We start from the raw sequence: 17,469 nt of genomic DNA on the forward strand, positions 1-17,469 counted from the left end.
GGAAGGAAACTGTCAGCCTCTGTTTGTTCAGGGTGAGTCAAATGACAATGCATCTGCTGGTGTTTGGGAGGGGAAGAACGGTGGCACATCAAGGATAGGAAGCCAGACGTTTATCACGGGATTAGCCAGAAAATAATCAGGAGGCCTCTGGGTGCTTCTTGTTTGCTGTGAAACCCGAGAAAAGATGGGTTTCTTTCTTTCTTTCTTTCTTTCTTTCTTTCTTTCTCTCTCTCTCTCTCTCTCTCTCTCCATATCTCTCTTTCCCTCTGTATCTCTCTCTCTTTGTGGAAGATTTTCTATGCTGGAAGACAAACACCCAAATACTACAACTTTGCCTCCATTCCTGGCTCTCAATACTACAATTTTTCCTCCATTCTTCAGGAACTCAGAGATGGACTGCCTTTATTTTTTAAAGTAATGCATCCTGTTTCGTCCTCGTGGCGCAGCCTAGTTATGTTGTTGTGAGATGGTGACCGCATTCTCAAAAGTCGCTATTACAGTGGTACCTCAGTTTAAGCACAGTCCTGTTTACGAACAATTCGGTTCATGAACTCCGCAAAACCGGAAGTAGTGTCCCGGTTTGCGAACTTTACCTCAGTATAAGAACGGAATCCGAATGGTGGAAGGGCACCGGTAGTGGGAGGCCTCATTAGGGAAAGCGTGCCTCGGTTTAAGAATGGTTTCTGTTTAAGAACGGACTTCTGGAAAGGATTAAGTTGGTAAACCAAGGTACCACTGTACCTCCATCACCTACTCCTTGCTTTAAAGAAGCAAATAATTGTTCTCTCTCTGCAAGTACCCTTCCATTGGTTCAATGGTAGGGCTTCTGCCTTGCATGCAGTACGTCTTGGGTTCAAGTCCCAGCAGAAATGGAATCCTAGGTCAGGATACAATAAATTCCTGCCTGTAACCCTGGAGAGCTGTTTCCACAGTGTGGACAATATTGAGCTAGATGCCCCAGCAGTCTGACTCTGATTAAGGCAGCCTCGTATGTTTCCATTTGAGTTTCTTCCTCTCATTCTACGGAGAAGCTGAAACTGATCTCTGGAAACATCCAGTTGTGCCCATTCAGGGTCTCCATTTGTCCAGAGATTCCACAAAGAAAGACCCATTAGCCTTTTATAGACTGGATTGCTGTTGGGCCAGATGACCTTGGCAATCTCTTCCAACCTTACAGTTCTGTGAGTCTGTGACTCTCCAGCACCCTCTTCGCAATGGGCACTGGGCACTTTCTGTAGATATGCTCTTTAATTTCTCCATTAGAATTATTACAGTAATGCATCTGTTTATATAGTGCCATTGAACGTGCATGGTGATAAAAGTCCCTATTTTCATCTGAGGAATGTTGGAGGGTACGCAAGGACACTGGGCACAAAGCACTTACAACTGTGTTTTCTTTCACAACCTCATCACAAAGACAATAATATGCCCTTCTTAGCCCCAGAGAGAGGGAGGTGGGGTTGAATCCAATTTTATAGGCCCAGGAGAAGAAATCTGAGATTGATCTCCTGCCAGGAGAGTCGCAGCTCACAAGCAAAGCAGAAAAACCAAGATTTCCACCTGAACATGATGAGCAAAAGATGAAAACAAAGAGTTAAATGTGTCTCTGCATTGAACAGTTTTTCTATTAGTACATTAAGAGATACAGAAAACAGTCTGTGCAACCTGCAGTTAATGCCATCCTCTGTCCTCAACTTCATTAGCACCATCTTGGGAGGCAGTGTGGTGCAGTAGGTATAGCATGTTGGACTAGGAACAGAGAAAGCTGAATTTGGATACTTGCTCAATGATAAACCATACTGGGCAACCTTAGGCCACTTACTATCTCTCCCTCTGTTTTGTTTGTTTGTTTTTAAATGTCAAATTTAGCAAAGAAGAACAAACAAAAACAGATAGATTTTTAAACAGGACAGGGGGAAATGCAGTAACAGCAAATACTGCTAGTTTACGTTGTGAATACAATAGCCCTCAGTGCTTCTTTCTAAAATTAAGCATGCAAGTTGATATCAGCCCTCCAGGTGTCCAAACAGGTATCTGCAGGAGATTGGCATATAGATATAAGATATGTTCAAACGTAGCCAGAATGGTGAGCTCTGTAGACGACTGTATGTAATTGATGGTTGACGTCAGCGTTCCAGGTTTGAAATATAAGTCTCTTAGCAACCATTGGGGCTTGTAAAATCCTCTTCTGCTGTCCTGCCCTTAACCCCACACTGTAGGAATATAATTTAAAAGTGCAGAGGCGTCGGAGTATCAAAGGTTTCACCGCTACGAAATTGGTAAAGACAACACCTTCAAACGGAAAATAATATATCACTAGAAATGGCCACACCATGTGCCTCGAGGCATTTTCACTTTCTCATAAATCACCTTGGGACTTTTCAGCGGATATACCTCACCTTACCTTACCTAAGCTAACTTGCTTACTATCATTCTGGTCCTGCTGTAGTGAGTGAGATGCTGTTCTGTGTAGGTCTTTGGTCTGATCTAGCAACCGGGTTTCTGGCAACAATAACACACACACCACACACATATACACACCCCGGCCTGGTTCATGCCCTCTGTCTCTGCAGGGAGGAAGGTGAAATGTTGGTGAGCAGAGGTCATCGAAGACTGCCTTCTCTCCACTGTGGTTGTGAAACTAGGCATTAAATAACACTGTCCAAGGCAGCTTAATGGAATGACGCCTCGGGCAGAGACCTCATGAAGGCTGCCCCCTGACGTGGCACACAACTGCAGAAGGAACTTCCTCCCAGCGCTTGGCTAACACTCAGGAATTTTGATGTTTAGAAAGTCATTTTCCCGTCCCTATAAACAAGCCCGGCACAATGGACGGAGTCCTGGCAGCAGCCGAGGGCTCATTTCAACACCGGTCAGCTAAGGCTCACAATTAGTGTTTTTAATTAGCTAACTTCTTACAAAGGCAGGAAGCGTCAGACTTTCCCTTCATTCTCTTTCAGGCCTCATAAGGGAAAGACCAGGCCTAGATTTGGCTTGCAAAGGAGCAAGCGGCCTCCCCGTCTTTCCTCCAGAATGCTGGTTAGGTCCTGAACTGGTTCAGAGAGCCTGTTTGCTACAAAATCGTCTGTGTACTGTTGAGTGTAAGGCACAGAGAGAAATTTGGCCTAGTCCTCATTTTAATATGAACTGACCTAATTTGAGCTCCCATTGCTTGGTCCCAGCTCCTGCCAACTACCAGTTCGAAAGCACGTCAAAGTACAAGTAGATAAATAGGTACCACTCCAGCGGGAAGGTAAACGGCGTTTCCGTGCACTACTCTGGTTTGCCAGAAGCAGCTTGGTCATGCTGGCCACATGACCCAGAAGCTGTATGCCGGCTCCCTCGGCCAATAAAGCGAGATGAGCGCCGCAACCCCAGAGTCGGTCACGACTGGACCTAATGGTCAGGGGTCACTTTATCTTTACCTTAATTTGAAACAAGATGACCCCCGTTGTCCCTTCCCACTCTTAAAATTGTATCATTCGGTGTGAACCAGAATGCAGCTTTCCCTTGAAATTTGCACTTCTCTTCATTTTGCCAAGAATGAGAGAAGAGTCCTGCTGGATGAAGCCAATGACCCATTTAGTCCAGCATCCTGTTTTCACAGTGGCTGGCCATTAAGGGAAACCCTTAAGCAGTTCTGCAAAACCCCCCCCCCCCAAAAAAAAATGTACAAAATTGCATATAGCAGGGAAGAAAATTCATGAAAATTCATACATTCGTGAAAACAACATACAAAAATGCATTATATAGGGGACAACTGCTTTCAAAAATGTGCATGTTGACCAAAATGTCACACAACGATATGAATAGATTAGAACAAATGTGTACTACAATTATGATTAATTGTCACAAAGATTTATTTTTTTTAAGGCAAACTAGTGTGGAAATGGGGCAAACTGAACCAAAGTACAGGTGCTGGAAGGTGGGGCCCAAACCAAAGGTTTTCATGTTCCTGGAATGCAGATTCTGATTAAACACTAGGAAGAATTTTTTGATAGTAAGACCTATTCAACAGTGGACAAACTCCCACAAGCGGTTTTTAGGCAAAGGTTGGATAGACATCTGTCATGGATGCTTAGTGCATTGCATTCTTCCTCAGATTTCTGGACTTGGCTGAACCTAGCATAGGCCATGATGAGAGCTGGTGGGACCTAGGATGAGATGAAATGGGTTCACTCATTGCCACAGTGCCCCCAAACCGTCGTGTAGCATTCTAATCGCTTCTTGAATTACCCAGAATTCTAAGCCACAATGTAAACCAGAGAAAGACATACTGAAAAACACCTGCAAAGAGTAATTTAGAAATTTAAACAAAGATCTAAAATAATAAATATATCGAGATCACACGTACAGACACACACACACACACACACACACACACACACATTCCATTGCAACTTTTCCAAAAAAGGCATTAAGGGTTTAATTTGAACACTCTGTTTGTCAGTTTACTGTTGCCAGTAAATAATGCGCCTTGACACCAGCCTGCCATAAAGCAGTACATTTAGCCACAAGTCTTATCACAGGCGCCCATTTGACCTCTCCCAGTAAGCTGGAATTGCCTACCAGCTCAGGTGCCCCCCCAAAATGAAAGGGGCTTAGGATCCCCTGACTTCAATTTTGTAAAATAAAACAGAAGGCTAAGTGGTAAACTAACTGCAAAATAATGACTCAATGCATTTCCAAATTGAGATTTCAACCTTGCCCATTCACTGGGAGCTTCCAATATTGCTGAAGGGTGTGGGGTGAAAAAAACCAAAAAAAACAACAACCTATACATCCCACCTTCAATTAAAGGAAGGTCACCAGTACAGAAATAACAAAACTGTTTCCATTTGGTATGGTATCAGCAGACCTGCAGCCAAAACTTTTGCAGTGAAGGAGCTTAGAATAGAAAGAAGCCGTCACAGAAACAGCAAAATGAAGATAGAGGCTGTCTAATATGGCCTAGGAGGGCCATATTAGAAGGTCAGCAGTTCGAATCTCCATGACGGGGTGAGTTCCCGTTGCTCGGTCCCTGCTCCTGCCAACCTAGCAGTTCGAAAGCACGTCAAAGTGCAAGTAGATAAATAGGTACCACTCTGGCGGGAAGGTAAACGGCGTTTCCGTGCGCTGCTCTGGCTCGCCAGAAGCGGCTTAGTCATGCTGGCCACATGACCCGGAAGCTGTATGCTGGGTCCCTTGGCCAGTAAAGCGAGATGAGCGCAGCAACCCCAGCGTTGTCTGCGACTGGACCTGACGGTCAGGGTCCCTTTACCTTTTAATATGCTGAAAGCTCCATAATTCATAGAATCATAGAACTTTAGAGTTAGAAAGCACCCCAATGGCCATCTAGTCCAGGCATAGGCAAACTCTGGCCCTCCAGATGTTTGGGACTACAATTCCCATCATCCCTGACCACTGGTTCTGTTAGCTAGGGGTGATGTAGTCCCAAACATCTGGAGGGCCGGAGTATGCCTATGCCTGATCTAGTCCAACCCCCTGCAATGTAGGAACCTCAGCTAAAGCATCCATGACAGATGGGCACCCAACATCTGCTTAAAAACTTCCAAGGAAGGAGACTCCACACCCTCCTAAGGGAGTCCGTTCCACTGTTAAATTGCTCTTACTGTCAGAAAGTTCTTCCTGATATTTAGCTGGAATCCTCTTTCTTGTAACTTGAAGCCATGGGTTTGAGTCCTACCCTCCAGAACAAGAGAAAACAAGCTTGTTCCTTCTCCCATGTGACAGCCCTTAAGATATCTGAAGATGGCAAATGTATCTCCTCGCAGTCTTCTCTTTCCCAGGTTAAACATAGACAGCTCCTTCAACCATTCCTCATAAGGCTTCATTTCCAGACTCTTGATCATCTTGGTCACCCTCCTCTGCACACATTCCAGCTTGTGAACAACCTTCCTAAACTGTGGTGCCCAGAATTGGACACAATATTCCAGGTGTGGTCTGACCAAGGCAGAATTACATTAAAATGTAATTAAAAATTTAAAAAAAGTAATCAAAAGGGAGCTAACGCAGAGGCAGAGCACAGCCCTCATGGCTAATTGCTATCAATAGTCCCCTCATCCATGAATTTGCCCAATCCTCTTGTACAGATAAGGGACGCAGGTGGCGCTGTGGGTTAAACCTCAGAGTCTAGGACTTGCCGATCAGAAGATTGGCGGTTCAAATTCCTGCTATGGGGTGAGCTCCCATTGCTCGGTCCCTGCTCCTGCCAACCTAGCAGTTCGAAAGCACGTCAAAGTGCAAGTAGATAAATAGGTACCACTCCGGCGGGAAGGTAAACGGCGTTTCTGTGCGCTGCTCTGGTTCGCCAGAAGCGGCTTAGTCATGCTGGCCACGTGACCCGGAAGCTGTACGCCGGCTCCCTCGGCCAATAAAGCGAGATGAGCGCCGCAACCCCAGAGTCGGTCACGACTGGACCTAATGGTCAGGGGTCCCTTTACCTTTACCTTGTACAGATATCTAGGTTGGTGGCCACCATTGCCTTCTGCGAGAGCAAGTTCCATAGTTTAACTTGGTGCTGTGCGAGGAAGTGCTTCCTTTATCTGTCCTGAATCTTCCAATGTCCAGCTTTGATAGTCCTCTGCTCTGTTTTGTTCACGCAGTGGTCTTATCCTAGCAGACAGAGCACAGATATAGCAAGAACAAACGAAAAGGAAGGGAAATAAGTAATAGGTCTGGTTCCGCCGAAATGATTTTCCATGATGTGATACAGAAAAGGAGCTTGGGAGAGTAATCCCAGGTTTTAGGGTGGGGGGCGAAATCAGATGTGCTTCGCTCTGTACTACCTTGGCAACTACAGGCAGAGAAAAGGCTTTCTGCATATTTAAGGGGGGAAAGGCATTTTGAAGATGGACAAGTCAGAGTGGGTGAGCAGCTTAAGGAGAGATGCACCTGGATTTTGCATTCATCTGAATCTAAACCTCCTTCTTATTCCCCCATCTCTCCTATCTCGCTTTCGGGATTCTCATTTTGCATGCCATCACTCCACTGCCTGAGCAGTTCTTTAAGCTCCTAGCTTGAATTTTATACTTGAACTTAATTCGAGGGATTTTCTTCCTCCTCTTTCACATCCTATCGGGTCTTTTGATAAGGCACCTGCACGGATAAGGGGGTGCCTTCAGTGACCGAGGCACCCTATTGGAGGCCTGCAGCCAATCAAAAGTCTGCTGGTAATTGACAGGCTTCGGTTTCCATCTAAGGTTTAAACAGTCATGGCTTCCCCCATCCCAAAGTATCCTGGGAAATGTAGTTTTTTAAGGATGCTGAGAGCTGTTAGGAGGCCCTGATTCCCCTCACAGAGCTACAATTTACAGAGCTCCTTGAGGAGAATAATAATAATAATAATAATAATAATAATAATAATAATAATAATAATAATAATTTTTTATTTATCCCCCGCCCATTTACCTGGGCTTCCCCAGCCACTCTGGGCAGCTTTCAACAAAATATTAAAATACAGTAATGCATCAAACATTAAAAGCTTCCCTAAACAGGGCTGCCTTCAGATGTCTTCTAAAAGTTTGGTAGTTGTTCTTCTCTTTGATATCTGATGAGAGGGCGTTCCACAGGGCAGGTGCCACCACCGGGAAGTCCCTCTGCCTGGTTGCCTGTAACTTGGCTTCTCGCAGTGAGGGAACCGCCAGAAGGCCCTCGGCGCTGGACCTCAGCGTCCGAGTAGAACGATGGGGGTGGAGATGCTCCTTCAGATATACTGGACCGAGGCCATTTAGGACTGACTTTTTAGCAACTGAAGCTCTGTGAGTAGAACTGGAGTCTCCTAGCAACTCTCAGCACCCTTAATAAACTACAGCTCCCAGGATTCTTTGGGGCAAGCCAGGACTGTTTAAAGTGGTATCATAGCGCTTTCAATGTATAGTGCATATGTGGCTATAGTAAAATATAAACAATGCAAAAATAAAGGCCTCTCCTTGTATATATTCATGGTGCTGTTGCATGAAGTATAGCCCCGTACGATTCCACATTAAACAGTTCTACTTGAAAAGAATTCTAGGACCTGTAGTTTAGGAAGGGTGCTGAGAATTGCTAGCAGACCCCTATTCCCCTCCCAGACTTCTGTTCCCAGAATTCCCTGGGAAGAGGGATTGACTGTTAAACGACAGTGGTACCTTGGTTTACGAACTTAATCCATTGCAGAGGTTCGTTCTTAAAGCAAAACCATTCTTAAACTGAGGCGTGCTTTTCCTAATGAGGCCTCCTGCCGCCAGTGTCCTTCCACCGCTTGGATTCCATTCTTAGACCAAGGTAAAGTTCTCAAACCAAGGCACTATTTCTGGTTTTGCGGAGTTTGTAAACCAAATTGTTCTTAAACCGAACTGTTCTTAAACCGAGGTACCACTGTACTTTAAAGTTCTCCAGAGTGACTTCAGACTAGAAGATGTTAAGGCTGGCAGAGAAAATGGGTGGATAAGGGTTAAAGCCATAAAGTCTGCAGACTTAAAAAAAAAAACCCACTTTCCCTATTTTTTATGCTATTACAGTGGTACCTCGGGTTAAGAACTTAATTCGTTTTGGAGGTCCGGTCTTAACCTGAAACTGTTCTTAACCTGAAGCACCACTTTAGCTAATGGGGGCCTCCTGCTGCCACCACGTCGCTGGAGCACGATTTCTGTTCTCATCCTGAAGCAAAGTTCTTAACCCAAGGTACTATTTCTGGGTTAGCAGAGTCTGTAAGCTGAAGCGTATGTAACCTGAAGCATATGTAACCCGAGGTACCACTGTACATTTATATACCTCTGTTTCCCCCAAGGAGCTCAGAGTGGTGTACATGGTTCTCCGCTGCATATTATATCCTCATGACAGCCCTGAGAGGTAGGTTAGGCTGAGAGACAGTGACTGGCCAAAGGTCACCCAGGGAGATTTGAACCCTGGTCTCCCAGGTCCTAGTCTGACACTCTAACCACTATGCCATACAGGCTCTCACAAGTGGGGAGAGTACTGCTGTGCTCACATCCTCCTTCGTGGCTTGGTGTAGTGGTTAAGAGCGGTAGTCACGTAATCTGGGTAACCGGGTTCGCGTCTCCGCTCCTCCACCTTCAGCTGCTGGGTGACCTTGGGCCAGTCACACTTCTGTGAAGTCTCTCAGCCCCACTCACCTCACAGAGTGTTTGTTGTGGGGGAGGAAGGGAAAGGAGAATGTTAGCCGCTTTGAGACTCCTGAAGGGGAGTGAAAGGCGGGATATCAAATCCAAACTCTTCTTCTTTTCCCCAACATACACTTGTTTGGTTGGAGAACTTCACTGCAAAATTCAAAGAAATGCAAGATAGATAGACAGACAGACAGATAGATAGATAGATAGATAGATAGATAGATAGATAGATGATAGATGAGAGAGAGAGATGATAGAATATGCATTTCAGTTTCCACGTTGTTTCAAGAACTGCCAATTAGGTAAGTCTGCAATGGAATGCAAGCTGAACTGAATTACTCGCCAAGCCTTGTGTGGCAATCAGGATCTGATCGTATAGCAATCAGTTCTTCATGCAATCTTGACAACTGACATGTACTTGACAGTATTTCACAGTATCTGATATGTAGCAGATGATATCTGACAGCTAACATGCAGCAGCAGTTGGTATTTGATGGTATCTAACCAGAGGCTGTCAAAATTTGACAGGATCTGACAGCTGGCATGCATTAGTAGTCAATACTGAGGTGCATCAGAAAGGTGACTCTCAACAGAACTTAAGCAAAGCCGATGTCGACTTTTGTTTGGCCACTTGACCAATCGAAATAGCCAGATTTTTGAAGTCCAAGGTAAATAGCAAAAAGCAAAGTGCAATTTTCTCACACTCTCACTTCCTAAACAATAATTATTTCAGCTCTGTTCCAGGTAATTTATGAGGCAGGGTTCAACATAGTGAACTGGAAATCTGCTCAGATTACATACTAGATCTATCTATAGATCATCTGAGTTTCTGGGGATCACAAGTGAGTCTCGAAACCTGCCTGTAGGCTTCTCACGGGCATCTAGTTGGCCACTGTGAGAACCAAATGCTAGGCTAGATAGACCTTTAGCCTGATCCAGTACCACTCTTCTTATATCCTGACTAAGCGGGGTCTTCTCTGTAGTGGCACCCCAACTGTGGAGTTATCTTCCTTCCAAGGTCCATCTGGTACCGACTTTAGCTCCGTTTCAGTACTAGGTTAAGGCCTGCTTATTTTCGCAGATGTTTTCGCTTGACTCTCCACTGTGCTATAGTAAGTGAATCAACCACTGTGTTTTTAAAGACTCTGTGTTGATTGCATGATCTGTCCTTGTTTTATTAATGTAATGATTGATTGCATGTATTCTTTTATCCATGCCTTGAGATCAATTTGATATACCCCATTAAAAAAATTTAAATAAATAAAATGTTCTTATCCAGTCTTGTAATGCCTTCATTATTTGCAAGATTCACAAGACTTCTTCCTAATGCTAGATTCCAAATATTGTCCCTCTGATGTCCCAGAACTACCTACTTTCCGACATTTCTCTGGTGAAAATAGGGGTGTCCTATTCTATATTATTATTATTATTATTATTATTATTATTATTATACCCTACCCATCTGACTGGATTGCCCCAGCCACTCTGGGCAGCTTCGAAGATACATAAAAACATAATAAAACATTTTAAAAATTAAAACTTCTGTATACAAGGCTGCCTTCAGATGTCTTAGAATCATAGAATCATAGAATCATAGAATCCAACCCCCTGCCAAGCAGGAAACACCATCACAGCACTCCTGACATATGGTTGTCAAGCCTCTGCTTAAAGACCTCCGAAGTAGGAGACTCCACCACACTCCTTGGCAGCAAATTCCACTGTCGAACAGCTCTTACTGTCAGGAAGTTCTTCCTAATGTTTAGGTGGAATCTTCTTTCTTGTAGTTTGGATCCATTGCTCCGTGTCCACTTCTCTGGAGCAGCAGAAAACAACCTTTCTCCCTCCTCTATGTGACATCCTTTTATATATTTGAACATGGCTATCATATCACCCCTTAACCTCCTCTTCTCCAGGCTAAACATGCCCAGCTCCCTTAGCCGTTCCTCATAAGGCATCGTTTCCAGGCCTTTGACCATTTTGGTTGCCCTCCTCTGGACACGTTCCAGTTTGTCAGTGTCCTTCTTGAACTGTGGTGCCCAGAACAGGACACAGTACTCCATGTCAGGATTCCAGCTGGGGTCAGAGGTAAACTTGCCTCACTCCAGGCATTCGGCTGGAATCCTTGTTGACCGTCCGTCTGCGTCTCCCGGCAGGCAAGGTCGTAAATCGGCGATTCTCCTCAAACGTGAGGAGAACACACCCTCCTCCTTCTCTCCCTCCCTGCACCCCCCAGGGAGGGGAAGAAAGGACAGACAGGAGTCCTATTTACATGTTTTATTCCTGTCATTCAGCAGTACAGAGAAAACGTGTCTGTACCCTCCAGACTCCGGCAGTAGAGTCTCAGCTCCTCCCCTGTACTTCCAGTACAGGTCAGATGACACTCTGAGCTAACATCCGGTGCTCAGTACAGAGAATAGACTCCCCCTTTTTCCCAACAGTACTGTTTTGAGACAACAACATCCTGTTTTGCATTCCAGCCACTTGCAGCTGGCTTTTGCACTGCTGCTTTTTCCTGACAACCTCCCCCAAAAGCATCAATAGGCAAAACACGATCCAGAGAAGAAAACAAACAGTTGTTATACACATAACAGTCCCCTGTTGTTTCAGTTCCACCCTTGGAACTCCCCACCACTGGTTCCACCAGTGTACCTCTCTGGTTGTCTGGCTTCCAAGGAATGAGTGCTTCTGCATTACCTTGGCTAGCAGCCCTCTGTCGTGTCTTTGTCTCTGACTTAGACACTGCTTCAACCTGTTTTGAGTTGTTAACAATAGCAATACATGCAACAGCTAAGTTAGCAAACTCTTTTGAGTACCTCTTTGGTGGTACACCCTTTGTGACTCTCTCAGACCTGCGTATGAGGTGCTGATCTTCTCTGCTCACTGGTTCAACCTCTGAACTTTGTTGAGAACCAGATCCAATTGCAAACAGTGGTTCATCCTTCACCTGTGAAGGTCTATCCATTGTGTGAGATTTCCTCTCAATGACTGTTACAACTGAACTCTCTGAGTTATCAATGTCATCATCAGTACCACTGTAATCTGTGTAATCAGAAAAATCATCATCATCTGAATTGTCACCTCTGGGAAATGTGTGTACAACTACCCGCCCTTGTTCTGGAGCACTCTCTAGAAACTTTGTGAGAATCACCTGACCAGATTCAGACAAAATTACTCTGTAGAGACCCTTTTCATAACCCACAAAAATGCCTCTGGCATTCTTTACTCCACCTGGAGCATCTGTTCTCACATGAGACCCGAAAACCTTAAAATAGGCAACAGAAGGTTTTCTATGGAACAGCTTCTCAAAAGGAGAACATCCCAACTCTGTTGAGACTTTTCTCACCCACACGTGAAGATAGGACGCTAGCGACTCGGCCCAATATTCATGTGGCAAATGTGAACTCAGCAATTGCGCATGCATCCCCTTTTGCAATTCTTTGTTCACCCTCACACAGACCCCCCTGTTCCATGCTTCGGCTGAAACAGCAACTTTGTGGTCTATCCCTTTTCCATCCAGGAACTTCTGAAACTTCTGTAACAGAAAAATTGGCTTCTCATCTGTGAAGAAACAATCAATGTTAGCATCATGCATATTTTTAACCTTGTCACAAAACTCCTGAAACCTTTCTAAGGTTTCTTGTGGTTTCTCCATCACAAAAACCCAAGAATAATTAGTGAAACAATCCACACACACAAGGTAAAATTTTGCACCGCCTCTAGATGGTTCTAGAGTACCAATCACATCAGCATACACCCACTGAAATGCTCTGTCGACCTTCTTGGTCACCTTCCTGGTGCTCACACTGGTCACACCTGCAAGAGAGATTTCGTTAGAATCAGAAGAATTACATTTCATGTAATCACTTTGATCAAAAGCCAACAAATACAGTCCATCTTTATCTCTGGCAGTAAGATACAGTTCTCCATCTTTGTAGATCTTGCAGCTTTTAGCATCATAGGACAGTTTCAGTCCTTTCTTTGCAATCTGCGACACACTCAGCAGATTAAACTTCAGTTCTGGAACCAGGTAAACATTGTTTATAGTCAAGTTCAGACTCTCAAGATACACAGTCCCAATCCCGGTCGCTTCCAGCTCCTGACCGTTGGCCTGTTTAACAGCGAAGCTTTGCTTCTTTAGCATTGAAAACAGTTCTCTGTGTGGGCACATATGAACCGTGGCCCCAGTGTCGATTACAAACGAGTTCCCCACCTCTTGTGTGGTTCCTTTCGCCATCAAAGCCTTTGCAGGTTTCACCTGGCACTTGGTACGGCTTTTGCCTGATGCCTCAGGCTTCGTAGAGCTGCTCTTTGCTCCTCTTGGCTGGCATGGCTTCTTACAGTTCCTCTGTAGATGCCCAGTCTGTCCACAATTGTAACATCGGACAGCGCTCAAAGCTACAACACGCTCCTCAGTAGCTTCAGCAGTGGGGGAGTCAGAACACTGTTCCTCCCTCCCCCTGTCAGCAACATCCATTGCATCTTGAACAGGAACAGCGACAGTTCCAACAGCAACAGTTCCTTCACTCCCCCTTCTGGGGTCAAAGCTCTCCTCAGCTTTTGATGAGCTCTTAGGAACTTGGCTCACCCATTCTGGGGTAGTTATCCATCCAGACCATGATGAATAACTGTCTCTGGTCAGGGGAGATGAATAAGGCAGGGCTCCCCCCCTTCTTGGCATCCATCTTGAAGCCAAGCCTCTCTCTCACTTTCCAGCCTTGCTAAAACTCCAATAGCCTTTGCTGGATGTTTACTGCCTTTCCAGGCAAACTGCAGATTTATGATGAATCATAACCACCGGCATTGCTATCAGATGTCAGGATTCCAGCTGGGGTCAGAGGTAAACTTGCCTCACTCCAGGCATTCGGCTGGAATCCTTGTTGACCTTCCGTCTGCGTCTCCCGGCAGGCAAGGTCGTAAATCGGCGATTCTCCTCAAACGTGAGGAGAACACACCCTCCTCCTTCTCTCCCTCCCTGCACCCCCCAGGGAGGGGAAGAAAGGACAGACAGGAGTCCTATTTACATGTTTTATTCCTGTCATTCAGCAGTACAGAGAAAACGTGTCTGTACCCTCCAGACTCCGGCAGTAGAGTCTCAGCTCCTCCCCTGTACTTCCAGTACAGGTCAGATGACACTCTGAGCTAACATCCGGTGCTCAGTACAGAGAATAGACTCCCCCTTTTTCCCAACAGTACTGTTTGAGACAACAACATCCTGTTTTGCATTCCAGCCACTTGCAGCTGGCTTTTGCATTGCTGCTTTTTCCTGACACTCCAGGTGAGGTCTGACCAGAGCAGAATACAGTGGCACTATTATTTCCCTTGATCTAGATGCTATACTCCTATTGATGCAGCCCAGAATTGCATTGGCTTTTTTAGCTGCCACGTCACACTGTTGGCTCATGTCAAGTTTGTGGTCAACCAAGACTCCTAGATCCTTTTCACATGTACTGCTCTCAAGCCAGGTGTCCCCCATCTTGTATTTGTGCCTCTCATTTTTTTTGCCCAAGTGCAATACTTTACATCTTGTTTGTTTTTGCCCAGTTCTCTAATCTGTCAAGGTCATTTTGAAGTGTGATCCTGTCCTCTGGGGTGTTAGCCACCCCTCCCAGTTTGGTGTCATCTGCAAATTTGATCAGGATGCCCTTGAGTCCATCATCCAAGTCGTTGATAAAGATGTTGAATAAGACCGGGCCCAAGACAGAACCCTGTAGCACCCCACTAGTCACTCTTCTCTAGGATGAAGAGGAACCATTGATGAGCACCCTTTGGGTTCGGTCAGTCAGCCAGTTACAAATCCACTGAGTAGTAGCATAGTCAAGACCGCATTTTACCAGCTTCTTTACAAGAATATCATGGGGCACCTTGTCAAATGCCTTGCTGAAATCAAGGTAGGCTACATCCGCTGCATTCCCTTCATCTACCAGGCTTGTAATTCTGTCAAAAAACGAGATCAGGTTAGTCTGACATGACTTATTTTTCAGAAATCCATGCTGACTATTGGTGATCACAGCATTCCTTTCTAGGTGCTCACAGACTGTTTGCTTAATGATCTGCTCCAGAATCTTCCCTGGTATTGATGTCAGACTGACTGGGCGGTAATTATTTGGGTCCTCTCTTTCCCCCTTTTTGAAAATAGGGACAACATTTTCCTCCTCCAGTCTGCCGGGACTTCGCCTGTTCTCCAGGAATTCTCAAAGATGACTGCCAGTGGTTCTGAGATCACATCTGCCAGTTCTTTTAATAGTATAGTCTTCTAAAGGTATAGTTACTTATCTCCTTGGCTTGGGGGTCACATAGCTCCATACCCCCAACATTTCTCCAGGAACGTGCTAAGGAAAAGTGGGACATTCCGGGATCAAATCAGAAACAGGACAGCTTGTGCAAATCCAGGACTGTCCTGGGAAAATAGGGACACTTGAAAGGTCTGGAACTACCTAAAAGGAAAGAAATTGTGCCCAGCCTTACACATAGTTTGGTGTGTAGAAGTTAAGAGTGTTGGATTTGGACTGGAGAGAGCAAGGTTCAAACCCACACTCAACCATGAAGCTCACTGGATCCTCTTGTGCATATCACTGAGTCAGTGTTCATGTAACGCTAAACCAAACTATGTGTTGTTATTGTTTAGTCGTTTAGTCGTGTCCGACTCTTCGTGACCCCATGGACCAGAGCACGCCAGGCACTCCTGTCTTCCACTGTCTCCCGCAGTTTGGTCAAACTCATGCTGGTAGCTTCGAGAACACTGTCCAACCATCTCGTCCTCTGTCGTCCCCTTCTCCTTGTGCCCTCCATCTTTCCCAACATCAGGGTCTTTTCCAGGGAGTCTTCTCTTCTCATGAGGTGGCCAAAGTATCGGAGCCTCAGCTTCATGATCTGTCCTTCCAGTGAACACTCACAGCTGATTTCCTTCAGAATGGAGAAGTTTGATCTTCTTGCAGTCCATGGGACTCTCAAGAGTCTCCTCCAGCACCAGAATTCAAAAGCATCCATTCTTTGACAATCAGCCTTCTTTATGGTCCAGCTCTCACCTCCATACATACGAACCAAACTATAGCTTTGCATAATTTGCAGCTGTCTTGCTCCTTCCTACTAGCACCTATGCCATGGTTTGTCTGTCACAAGTTTGCCATGAGCAGGAAGCCAAGAATAAAATTCTGTTACAGGTGGTGGTTTGTTTGGAGTGAGATAAACCAAGACCCCATGTTTGCATGTAATGATAAGGCAAACCATGGCTTAGCTCCCAGTAGCATGGCAGGGGCTGTGAAGAAGCAAGGAGGCCACGATTTTCAGCATATTTACACTTAACCAAAGGTGGAGAAATTCAGTCCTGGGGGCAATTGCAGCCCTCTAGGAGGCCTCTGTCTGGCCCAGCCCCACACATCCTCCCTCCTCCTCCTCTTCTCCTTCTCCTCAGCTCAACTTCCTCCTCAAGCTCGGCGACGGTGGAACTGGAGCAGGGAAAAGGGATATTCCGGAATGATCTCTGTAATTCCAGGATGTCTCGGTGAAATCAGGACACTTGAAGGGTATAATCTTCACAGTTTCCAGGCACTGCTCCAAGTCTTGTTTGTGACCTATGAAGGCCTACTTGACTGGAGTGACCAGGCTACCTGAAAGACCACCTTCTCCCATGCACACTGGCCTCCGTTTTATGGTCTTTTCTCTGTGCCAACAACCTTTGAGGCAAGTTTGGCAGAGATTTGAGTCAGGGCCTTCTTAGTGGCTGCTCCTTGGCTCTGGAATTCCCTCCCGAAGAAGGTGGTTTTCCTGTCTGGTGACTTTTCACTGCCAGGCAAAGACATATCATTGTCATTATTCAGCCTGACCTATACAGTAGCATCTCGTTGTGAGTCTGCCTCGTTTAGCGTCCATTTCATGGAACGTCCGTGACAAACCTGGAAATACTGGAACGAGTTACTGCCGGGTTTGCTGCAGAGCAGTGCTTTGTCTAGTGATCCCGGACTCAAAACAAGGTACTACTGTAGTCAGTAAAGGTGCCTGTGGTGTGTTCTCCTTAACTGGTTTTCATTAGTTGGCCATCTTATATATGTGGTTATATTCGGACTGTTTGTTGTATATTTATTTCCTTACCACAGCTAGCCATACGTCCGTGATTAGTCTGGGGGGAATTTTGGGAAGTTGGCAAAATGTCCCCCCCAAAAGCTCAACAGCTTCTTGTGTCCAGATTTGTACTTCTTAAAATACAGTGGTACCTTGGGTTAAGTACTTAATTCGTTTTGGAGGTCCGTTCTTAACCTGAAACTGTTCTTAACCTGAAGCACCACTTTAGCTAATGGGGCCTCCTGCTGCCGCCGCGCCGCAGGAGCCCGATTTCTGTTCTTATCCTGAAGCAAATTTCTTA

The sequence above is a fragment of the Podarcis vaucheri genome (assembly GCF_965113315.1).
Source record: "Podarcis vaucheri genome assembly, chromosome: 10".
In the NCBI taxonomy this organism is placed as follows: Eukaryota; Metazoa; Chordata; class Lepidosauria; order Squamata; family Lacertidae; genus Podarcis; species Podarcis vaucheri.